Source organism: Dama dama, chromosome 4, assembly GCF_033118175.1.
Source record: "Dama dama isolate Ldn47 chromosome 4, ASM3311817v1, whole genome shotgun sequence".
NCBI classification, from domain to species: domain Eukaryota; kingdom Metazoa; phylum Chordata; class Mammalia; order Artiodactyla; family Cervidae; genus Dama; species Dama dama.
Window position 1 is genome coordinate 27,207,055 of NC_083684.1, and position 12,183 is coordinate 27,219,237.

Genomic DNA, 12,183 nt, shown 5'->3' on the forward strand with positions numbered 1-12,183 from the left:
GGATAATTAAAGGGCTATATGTCAATGAGATAGAAAAATAAAGTAGGTATAAAGAAATATAAAAATAGAATTAACAAAGTAGTGAAGAAATATGAATAAAGAAAACCAAGGGACTTCCCTGTGTGGTCCAGTGGTTGAGACTTTGCATTCCAGTGCAGGGGCTGAGGGTTGGATCCCTGGTTGGGGAGCTAGGATCCCACATGTCTCATGGCTGAAAAACTGAAACATAAAACAGAAGCAATATTGTAACAAATTCAATAAAGTCTTTAAAAATGGTCAACATTTAAAAAAAAAACTTAACAAAAAAATAATAAGACCAGAGCCAAAAGTTAATTCTTGGAGAAACCTCTAAAATTAATAAATGCATAATAAGACTCTAAGAAAAGTAGATAGAAGGCACGAATAATCAAAGTCAGAAATAAAAAATGAGGCATTACTACAGATTATTATAAGCATCAAGAAAAAAATAAGAGGATATTACCAACAAATTTATGCCAATAAGCTATTCCAAAAGAGTTGAATGGACAAATTTCAACAAAAACTAACTTAAGAAGAGATGGAAATAGAAATTTTGAATGGTCTTATAACATTAATTTATTTAAAAAAAAAAAAAAAAAAGGCAACTTGCAGCTGGAACCTTTAACCTGAATTATAAAGAAAGGGCAAATTGGTGGCCTCTGGACCAACTCCTTTTGCAGACATTTTTTTACAGCTTTATTGTGTTTAAAATTTTTTGTTAACCCTGAATGCTTTGAGATTGGACAAATGTTCCTCAGTTCACTATAGCTCTCACCCAGTGCTTCACTTTTTTAGGTTACCTACTAGGGCTCTTAGGTATTCAAGTTTGCAAGCCCTGAAGTCATACAAAATCATTAAGATTGTTTACATATCAAACAAACCGCGGCATAAAAAGAGGTCTAACGCTGTTTTTCTAAGCATATCAAGTTTAGACTGTTTTACAAGTACCTCCAAGTGAATTTTCTTGCTGGAGGGAAGTCTGAGGTGTGATATCATTGCTCTTCATATTTGGACACATTGTCATGTCCATAGACCCCTTTCAGTTGGTACTTAACTGTAGTTATTCAAACTGCTGGGTTTGCCTGGTGGCTCAGGTGAAAAAGAATCTCCCCACGATGCAGGAGACCTGGGTTCATTCTCTGGGTCAGAAAGATCTCCTGGAGAAGGAAATGGCAACCCACTCCAGTGTTCTTGCCCAGAGGATCCCATGAACAGAGAAGCCTGGTGGGCTACAGTCCAAGGGATCGCAGAGTCGGACACGACTGAGCACACTCAAACTGCAACAGCAAGAGGGAACAGCCCCCTCAACACTCCCTTCACTCCTGATGTCAATCACAAGCTGGGAGGTGGGGAGAGGATGGGTTTCCAAAACTAGTCTCAGTTTCAGTAATTCTCTAGAAGGACTTAAAGAACTCCTCGAAAGCTGTTATACTCATAGTTACGGTTTGTTACAGGGAAAGGATGAACATCAGTCAAAGGAATAGATGCACAGGGCAGAGTCTAAGAGGGTGACAAGTAGGGATCTTCTGTTGTCCTCTCCGGTGGAGTCAGGATGCATCACCCTCCCGGGATTGATATATCACAACGCACAGTGTAGCGACAAGCAGGGAGGCTCACCTGTGCTTTGGTGTTTCAAGTTTTTACTGAAGGACTTCCCTGGTGGTCCAGTGGTTAGGAATCTACCTGCCACTGCAGGAGACATGGGTTCAATCCTTGGTCTGGGGAGATTCCGCATGCCACAGGGCAGCTAAGCCCTTGCACTGCAAATTCTGAGCCTGCACACCTAGAGCCCATGATCTGTAACAAGAGAAAACCACAGCAATGAGAAGCCCAAGCACCACAACTAGAGAAAGCCCACACACAGCAACAAAGACCCAGCACAACCAAAAATAAAATAAATAAATAAAATTTTTTAAAGTTTTTATTGGAGCTTCATAGCATAGTCCTGATTTCCCAGTTGTTGAACTCCGTCTCCACGTCAACTGACGCCACGTGACCCAAACTCCCACCATAAATCACATGGTTGGTTTTTCTGGCACGACCGGCCCCCACCCTAGCCAAAGACACTTCAACCATGTATGACAAAGATTACTTCCCAGAAGCTGAGGGCAAAGCCAGGCATCTTTGGGGGAGGCAAGTCCCAGATCCTTACTACAAAGTACTGCTATATGAATGACGGTCCTTAATCCAACTTCTCTGGAATCAGATCTATCAACCCATTTATAGATAAACAGGAACAAAGCGTCCGGGTTCAAGAAAGGAGCTGTAAAAAACAGAATAACTAAACTACCAAGTAACATCATCTTAACTATATTCTTTCCACGAGAGATGTGTCTCATGATTCTTAATGTTATACCTCCTGAATAACTCTCTTGAGATCCCAGCTGGTTTTCTAAGGCAATTTCAGCAAAATTAAAAGGTTAAGATACACTGAAAGCTCACCCTGCCTCTTTCTATTAAATATAGTTTCAGAATCTCTTTTCTTCCCCCCAGAAATCTGTGTTGAGAACTGAAGAGATCTTTACTGCAGAATAAGCAGCTCTATACCTTTGTTTTGTGGCTGACACCTTTCAGAAGAAAAATAATAATTTAGCATGTCTCTTCTATTTAAGTTGCTTGACAACCAGACTACCCAACCACAGAGATCATGGCTGTCATAGAAACAAGCCTTGGGATATTCCACTGTACTAGTCACACAATATCCCTCAATAAAGTGGTCACTCGCTTTTTAAACATACAACTTAAAAATCCTTATTTGTCAGTGACTATATATTATCCAGAAACATTATTATAAAATTTTTTGAATACTAAGCTCTCCTTGTGCATTTAAAATCTGATTTATCTACTAGTTTCCAGGAGCATAGCATGAAATATAGTAAGATATACCTCACTGATTTGCTTAGCAGGCTCTTTTTTTTTTTTTTTTTTTTTTCATGAATGGTACAGTGGTAACATTTAGCCTGGGCTGCATTTGAATTATCACAGATTGTGAATTAATGGCATCTCTATTTGGCATGGTATCTCATGCACAATGAGTGCTAAATAAATATTTGTTGTATTGAATTGAATTTGTGCATGTTTTATTATACATCCATGTTAAAGCTCTAAGAATTTGAGATAAGAGGCTAATGGGGCTGAGAGGGTAAAATGAGTTCAGTTGTTTAATATCCAGGAATCTACACGAAAGAATATCAATTCCTCTGCCGTGAAGGAAGGCACATTTGATCAGCACTGATAAGACAATAGAACAAATCATAGAGCCAGTGTCACTTTTTTTTCAAATCCACAGTAACATATATATTCATCTTGTCAGATGGCTATATAAATAGATGAGGTAAAACAACATGGCATTTGTTGTACTTCAATTACTTTCTTGTATAATGTCAAGAAGTAAAAGCTAACAAACCATAACTTTTCTTGACATTTCCTCCCTCAAGTGACCAATGATGGATTTGCCTTAAAAAAGCATTCATCATTTTAAAGAAGGGTAGAGACAGTAGATTTCTTTGTGTTATTTTTTTTTCCATTTTTTAAGCCAGTGGTTAAATTGAAAAGCCCAGCTTTCCCGCAGATGGGAACCAGAACTTGGTTGATAAGATTACATGTTTTCTAAACCTGGGGGATGGTTGAAGTCAACCAAGTAAGTGGGCATTTTGCTGTCATAAATGGTCCAGTGATGGAACTGAATTCCCAGAGAGGCAGAGAGGCCACCCTCACCTCCCTCCTCCCTGCTGCCTCCAACCCACCTGCCCATTAAACAGTGTATATTTTGCCAGGCAAATTTTTTATGTGGCCAGATCTGACAGCCCAGCACAGTTGTTAAGAGCACTGGCACTTGAGTTTGAGGGACATAGTTTCCGATACCATCTCTACCATTTGCCACTTCTGTGACCCTGGTCAAATTATTTACATCCTCTAACCCTCTTACCTCGTCTAAAAAATAAAGGCAATAATATCTAACTTCATAGAGGTATTGTAAAGGATAAAATTAGATAACATGTTTAAAATGTTCACTGCAGAGACTCCTCGAAAAAGAAAGTATCTGTTAGCAAACTCAGGCTTCCCAGGTGATGCTAGTGGAAAAGAATCCGCCTGCCAATGCGGGAGACATAAACGATGCAGGTTCAATCCCTGGGTCAGGAAGATTCCTTGGAGGAGGGCAGAACAACCCATTCCAGTATTCTTGCCTGGAGAACCCCAGGGACAGAGGAGCCTGGCGGGCTACAATCTATAGTGTCGCAAAGAGTTGGACACAACTGAAGCGACTTAGCACGCACATTAGCAAACTCATCATGAGATCCAAGAAGACAGGAAACATGTCGGGTTTATTCACCATTTGCATCCTCAGGGCCTAGCCCAGAATTTGGTTCACCAGTGTTCAATATTTGCTGAATGACTTAATATGTGGATATTATTATAACAATGATGTCTTAATGTAAATATACCCTTTGGAGGCTGGGTATCAGTGTATCAAAATAATAATTATTGACATCACTTATTGAGTTTCATTAAGTCTAGGCACCTCTGATTTCACAAGTGTTAAATCATTTAGTCATCACAATAACCTTAGGAGATAGATATTGTTATTGTCCTAATTCTACAAATAAGAAGGGACAGAGAGGTCAAGTAATTGATACAAAATTAGACAGCTAGTAAGCAGCAGAGCTGGGATTTAAGCCCAACAGCAAAGCATTTAATTATACTCTACCAGGAAGTGGAGTAAGCTGTTGTTCAAAAATAAGGATAAGAACTATCACTTATTGAATATTTATAAAGTGATAGTCATCACTTTTATTTAACATTCACAATGACCTGAGGAACCATAATTACCCTCATCTTCCAGAAGAGGAAAGTAAGACATAGATTGATTGAACAAATTACCCAAGGGCACGCAGCTACAAAGTGACTCAAGTAGGACTCAAATCCAGGTCTGCCATATCACATAGCCCTGCTTTTTGAGCCCTGTGTTTGAGGACATGGTAGGACAGTTGGAGGATGGACCACAAGATGGAAGGAATCTGGGCTCCTGAGTGAGTTTGTCAGAGATGCCCTGTCAACACGAACACCAGTCCCAGATAGTTATTGATCACGAAATAAACTTCTATGGTGAGCCATTCCATTCCCAGGTCTATTTGTTGTAGAGTTGTCCTATGTAACTTATTCACAGGACACTCTGGTTAGAGAAAATAATAAATTGCTTCCACATTCAGAAAGAATAACTTCCCTGGGTTCCAGAAATGATCCTCAGACCATCTCACTTCTCCCTGTTACTCAGCCCTGACCTTCAGCCACCCCACCCAGTAATGGAAGCACCTCCATCTTTGTGAGAATATATGGCACACAGGTATCCCCACCATGCCCCAGGAAAGACCTGTCAGTGTCAGGGTCTTAACCTGGTGTCTCTACCTCTTGATGACTTTTTTGTTTCTCTTCTTTTAATTTGGGGTTTTGGCATTCCAAAAAGAATCAGAATTACAGCACTTATTTAATAATTCTGTTTATGTTGAGAACTAGGATTCTGGCAAGCACAGAAAAATATTTTTTTATTAGTATGTCCAAAACTAGAATGTAATAAAACACAGACCTTTCAGAAGAGGAGGGGGGAGGAAAACCCCCCAAAGAGGGAAGGAAGGCCAAGAACAGATTACTTACTGCTACAGAATCCAATATTGTAAAGTGCTTTTTTTTTCCCCTTTTTCTATGTCACATTTTTAATGTCTCTGTGAGCTCAGTATGCTGTGACTATCAATCACGGGAAACTACTGACATTATGAAACTGCTTCTAAGATATACAGAGTTTTCAAAGCCAAAGTTGTCTGAAGAATAAAATTTTTCAAAGATTGTAGATTTTCAAAAATATCTATTTGATACACCAAGCTGAGTAATGGCTAGCTGTCTCTAGTCTATAACTGCTTGACAGAGTGCATGAATATTGTTTCATGGAGAACATTGAATATGGAAAATAAAAACTTTTCATATGAATTCCCAGTTCTCCTCTAGTTAACCTCTTCGTCTGTGGGCAGAAGAAGTCATACCAGTGCCCAGGTGCTGAAAATCGATCAGACTCAATCAATTTGGAAGTAGACATAGCCTTCTAAGTTCTACTTGGTTTTTGACAAATTTAAATTCTATATATTTAAGTTATACAGTGCAATGTTTTGATAAGTATACACTGTCAAATGATTACCATAATCAAGTAATTAGCATATTCATTACCAGTTTTTGTCTAGGTGGTCAAAAAACTTGAAATCTACTCTCTTAGCAAATTTTTAGTACACAATACAGTATTGTTAATTAGAGTCACCATGCTATACTTTAGGTCTCCAGAACTTTAAAGCTTAAGACTTTTCACTATTTATCAGACACATATGGATATAAGCCGGGCTTCCCATGTGGCTCAGTGGTAGAGAATCTGTCTGCGCTGCAGGAGCCGCAGGAGACTCAGGTTTGATCCCTGGGTGGGGAAGGTTGCCTAGAGAAGAAAATGGCAAGCCACTCCAGTATTCTTGCCTGGGAAATTCCATGGACAAAGGAGACTGGTGGGCTACAGTCCATGGGGTCACAAAGAGTTAGACACAGCTGAGTGACTGAGCATGCACACACGCATGGATATAAGCCATGGAGCCAAGTTTATAGATGTGGACTGGAGCCTATGAGAATTTGCAGCATCTCCTAAGTGGCCCAGAAAGACTTCCTAGAAGAAACAGATTATAATCACCAGGCATGACTATCAGCGTTATTTTCATTCAACAAATGCTGACTACAGCTATGTGCCAAACACCATTCTAAATACTGGAGACAGGATAGCAACATGAATAAATTCCTTTCTTCATGAAAATCACATTCCAGAAGGGGATTATATAAAACAAACAAATGTATTATGGATATTGAGAGAGAGTAAAATTACAAAGACCGTGGTCTTTGATGACAACACAATTAAAATTCAGTAACAAAAAAAATCATAAAAATCTTATATGCTTGGAAATGTTAATTTATAAATATAATGAATTCATGGACCAAGTAAGAAATTACAATGGAAATTAAAACTCCGTAACAATGAAAAACACTACCAATCAGGACTATAGAGTGTGATTAAAGCAAATATGTATACATATATATATGAAATGTAAAATTGAATGAGCTAAGTGATATTAACAGTGAAAAATGAGCCATAAACACAGATAAAGCAATAACCAAACATCAATATGAGTATATTATAATCATTAGATCAGTACACTTGAAGATATAGATGAAATGGACATACTGCTAGAAAAATGTGACTCAACAAAAGCAACTCAAAAAAACTGAAAATGAATAAGTTAAAGTAAAGAAAAATATTAGCTGATTTACCCAACCTTCAGGAACACATCATCCCTCTCCTATAAAATTTCAGTGAGTAGAATAATAGCAATGATAGCTAAAACCAAAAGACTTATTGTGTTCTGGACACTGTTCTAAGTGCTTTATTTATTTTAACTCTTTTAATCCTCAGAATACCTCTATGGAAACTTTCCTGGTGGTCCAGTGGTTGAGAATCTGCCTGTCAATGCAGGGGACATGGGTTCAATTCTTGATCTGGGAAGATTCCACATTCTGCAAAGCAACTATGCCCACAAGCTGCAACTATTGAGTCTGAGTGCTCTAGAGCCCAAGCCCTGCGACAACAGACGCCACCGCAATGAGAAGCCCGCCCACTGCATGGAGAGTTGCACCCCTGTGCCACCACTGGAGAAAGCCCACACACAGCAACAAGGACCCGGTGCTGCCAAAAAATCAATTAATTAATGTGTGGCTCAGGCTTCCCTGGTGGCTCAGATGGTAAAGCGTCTGCCTGCAATGCGGGAGACCTGGGTTCGATCCCTGGGTCGGGAAGATCCCCTGGAGAAGGAAATGGCAACCCACTCCAGCACTCTTACCTGGAAAATTTCATGGACAGAGGAGCCTGGTAAGCTACAGTCCATGGGGTTGCAAAGAGTCAGACATGACTGAGAAACTTCACTTTATATATATATATGAAGTTGGCATTTCCATTTTCCAAATTAGGAAACTGAAGCTAGAAGAGATTAGGTCTAATTGCTATAAACAGCTAAAGTGGAAAACAAGAAGAAAGAATTCTCCTTTTATGAGAGTTTCAGTTCATGAGATTAATATAACTTCAAAATGAAAACCAGACAAGGGCAGGGAAAAAAAAGAAAATTATACATCAAACTGACTTCTAAAGCTATAGAAATCCCAAATGAGATATTAACAAACCGAATGCCAGCATGCATAAAATATTTAATATTATAGCCAAGCAAAGTTTATTTCAGGAATGCAAGGTTGGCTTAACATTAGAAAATCTGAGCGGGATAAACTAGAAGGTTGGGATTAACATATACACACTATTATCTACAAAGTAGATAAGTAACAAGGATGGGAACTATACTCAATATTTTGTAATAATCTGCAAGGGAAAAGAACCTGAAAAAGAATATATATATATATATATATATATATGTAAGCATATATGTAAGTGTGTGTGTATGTACATATATATGAATTATTGTGCTATACACCTGAAATTAACATGATATTGTAAATCAACTATACCTCAAGGAACTTCCCTGGTGATCCAGTTGTTAAGACTGTAGTTCCAATGCAGTGGGCATGGGTTCGATGTCTGGTCATGGAACTAAGATTCCACTTCACACATTCCACATGGCACAGTCAAAAAATAAAAATAAATAAAATAACAATAACAAAATAATTTTTAAAACTATATTTCATTAAAAATTAAAAATACAGCTTTTAAAAATTAGAAAATCTAATATAATTCATTATACTAACAGATAAAAATATAAAATAATCTAAATAAGTAATAGGGGCAGAAAAACTTTTAGCAAACTGTGGCTCAGTGGAGGAGAATCCACCTACCAATGCAGAAGATGCAGGAGACGTGGGTTCAATCCCTGGGTTGGGAAGATATCCTGGAGTGGAAATTTTCGATCCACTCCAGTATTCTTGCCTGGAGAATTCCATAGAGAGAGGAACCTGGCAGTCTAAGCCCATGGGGTCGCAAAGAGTCGGACACAACTGAGTGACTTAGCACACACAATAGAAGGAGAACTTCTTTACTATCAAAAGCCTACAGTAAATATATATCTAGGACTTCCCCGGTGGTTCAGTGGTTGAGAATCTGCTGCCAATGCAGGGAACACAGGTTCCATGCCTGGTCCTGGAAGATTCTACCTGCTGTGGAGCAACTGAGCCCACGGGCCACAATTACTGACTCAGGTGCTCTAGAGCCTATGCTCACAACGAAAAAGCCACTACAATGAGAAGCCCGCACACCACAATGAAGTGACACCTTCTCTCACCACAACTAGAGAGAGCCCGTGTGCATCAACAAAGGCCCAGCACAGTCAAAAATAAATAATAAACATTTTAAGACTCATATATAAAGCTAAAACATTATATACATATGGTCTCTTTAAGGGAAGAAACAAAAATACTTGTTACTTCTTAACACTTTCTAAAGGTCCTAGCCAGGGCTATATGAAAGAAAATAAATTACTTATACTTTCCTCACTGCATATCCAGTTGAGAACTATGTTATGATATTTTGTTTCATTTACATTTTATAACCTGTATTTCTATTTTTAATTTTTTTTTTTTTTGGTTGCACCACATAACTTGAGGAATCTTAGTTCCCTGACCACATATTGAACCCAGACCACAGCAGTGGAAGTACCAAGTTCTAACCACTCGGACCACCAGGGAACGTCTCCTTTTAATTTCTACAACCATTTTTTTTTTGAAGTACAATTAATTGACAATGTTGTGCTAGTTTCAGGTATATTAAATGATTCAGTTATATATATGTGTGTGTGTGTGTGTGTGTGTTTAGATATATGCACATATTTTCTAATTCTTTTCTCACATAGGTTATAACAAATTATTGACTACAGTTCCCCATGCTATACTGTAGGTCCCTATTGTTTACCTGTTTTATGTATAGTAGTGTGCATATGTTAATCCCAAAGTCCTAATTTGTCTCTCCTCCCACCCCTACCCCCTGCTACCCCCTTTAGCAGCCACAAGTTTGCTTCCGGTGTCTGTGAGTCTATTTCTGTTTTGTAAATACATATATAATAAGTATTTCTAAGAAAGAGGTCTATGGACTCAGAACTTAAATAGCTCTATGATAACTTTAGCTGCATTTTATAAGCATTTGTAAATATTAAGCATTTTTTGTATCTGGATTACCTGGATAGCCACCTTTGACCTCACTGTCCCCACACAATTTCTGTGACTAAGTTGGGCACTGAGTTAATAGTGATCTATCCAGGAAAAAGTAGAGGACTACTTCATTTTTAAAAGGCGCTTTCAACAGGAAACCAAATAGTGACATGACAAATTTGGTATGAAAGTTGCACAGTTGTTAGAATGGAAACATCTTATGTGAGAACTGAGTCATCACTGAGCCCATAAGAATGAAAGAATCTCCACCTGGCAAAAACCTGACCATAGCAGCATGACCCAGATGCATTCCATGTGTGATAGTGTGGTTTCTGCAAAGCCATGTTTTCTACTACCTTAAATTAATGTTGTCAATTAAATGTTTTTTAATTTTTAGTTTTCTTTTACTTATGTACAATTAAATAAATTTATTTAATTTCATCACACGTTAAATAAAAAGAAAATTACAAATTTGTTTTAGTTTTTATACAAGCAAAAATCTTAAATTGAAGGAATATATGTATAACATTTAAAAGGTATACTTGTTTATACTTGTACAGGTAACATAATTAAGCTATTTTTTTTTAATTTTTAATGAATTAATAGGACCTAGGAAGATTTTGCAACTTGCATGAAAATCAGTAGGCAATGAGTAATTTTAGTACTGTATTTATAATTGCATTATTAGATTTGAAACACCTTTAAATTTCAAGAGTCTGGATTTAACTGACAAGGAAACATGTGAGAAGCAATGGAAATGGATTGTAAATGTCAGCATCATGTTTGATCATACCAAGGTGACCTTAAAATGCCATCTTATCCACTTTAATTTTAACAAGGCTGATTTCCTAAAATATCAAATATTTGATATAACCAAGAATATATATTGAACTACTGGAACAAATAGCTAGAAGATATTTTAGTTGTCCCACTTGAAAAAAGCAAGATGTAGGCAAACTCTTCTCAACATAGATGGCAGGGGGAGACTAGTTCTCCTTAGGTGGAAGATTTTATCTTTCCTCTTCATTGAAAGCTGAGCGAGTCAACCTTTTCCAGACATAGAGAACATTTTCCTTTACAAGATTTAATCTAAGGGCCCCTGTTCCCCCAAATACCTACCATCAACATGTCATTCCTTTATTCAGATATCCCAGCTCCTCCTTTTTAAAAATGCAATTTCCCTGGGAAGAACTGGCACATTAAATCCCTAAAATCTTAATGAACAAGCATTAATCAAATTACTTTCTTCCCCGAAATAATAGGCTGCACATTTAAAAGTGAAAAGAAGGAGCTAAAAATAAATTATATTTTTAATGATCACTTATTGACAGCTAATTTCTTATCAGATACTATAGGGGCTTTATGTACACTCTAGTCCCCATAATCTTTTAAAGAAGGTTCTATTTGCCCATTTTACAAATGGTGGTTTAATCACTAAGTTGTGTCCGACTCTTGCAATCCCATGGACTGTAGCCCACCAGACTCCTCTGTACGTGGGATTTTCCAGGCAAGAATACTGGAGTGGTTTGCCATTTCCTTCTCCAGGGGATCCTCCTGACCCAGGGATCGAACCCAGGTTTTCTGCACTGCAGGCAGATTCTTTACCAGCTGAGCTACCAGGGAAGCCCATTTTACAAATGAGGGAACTAAAATAGAGAATGAAGCCCAGTCATAAGTCTGCGAAAGAGTCAGGATTTGAACTCACATCCTGCTCCAACACCTTCCCTCTGCACTAGCTGTGTGTTCACAGAATGTTAATGTAGGACTTCTCCAGTGGTTCATGTTTAAGAATACACCTGCCAAAGCGCACATCCATCCATGTGAATCTATCTATCACACACACAACTAGAGAGTAGTCCCCGCTCACCACAACTAGAGAAAACCTGTGCACAGCAGCAAAGACCCAGCACAGACAAAATAAATAAACATATTTAAAAAATTTTAACT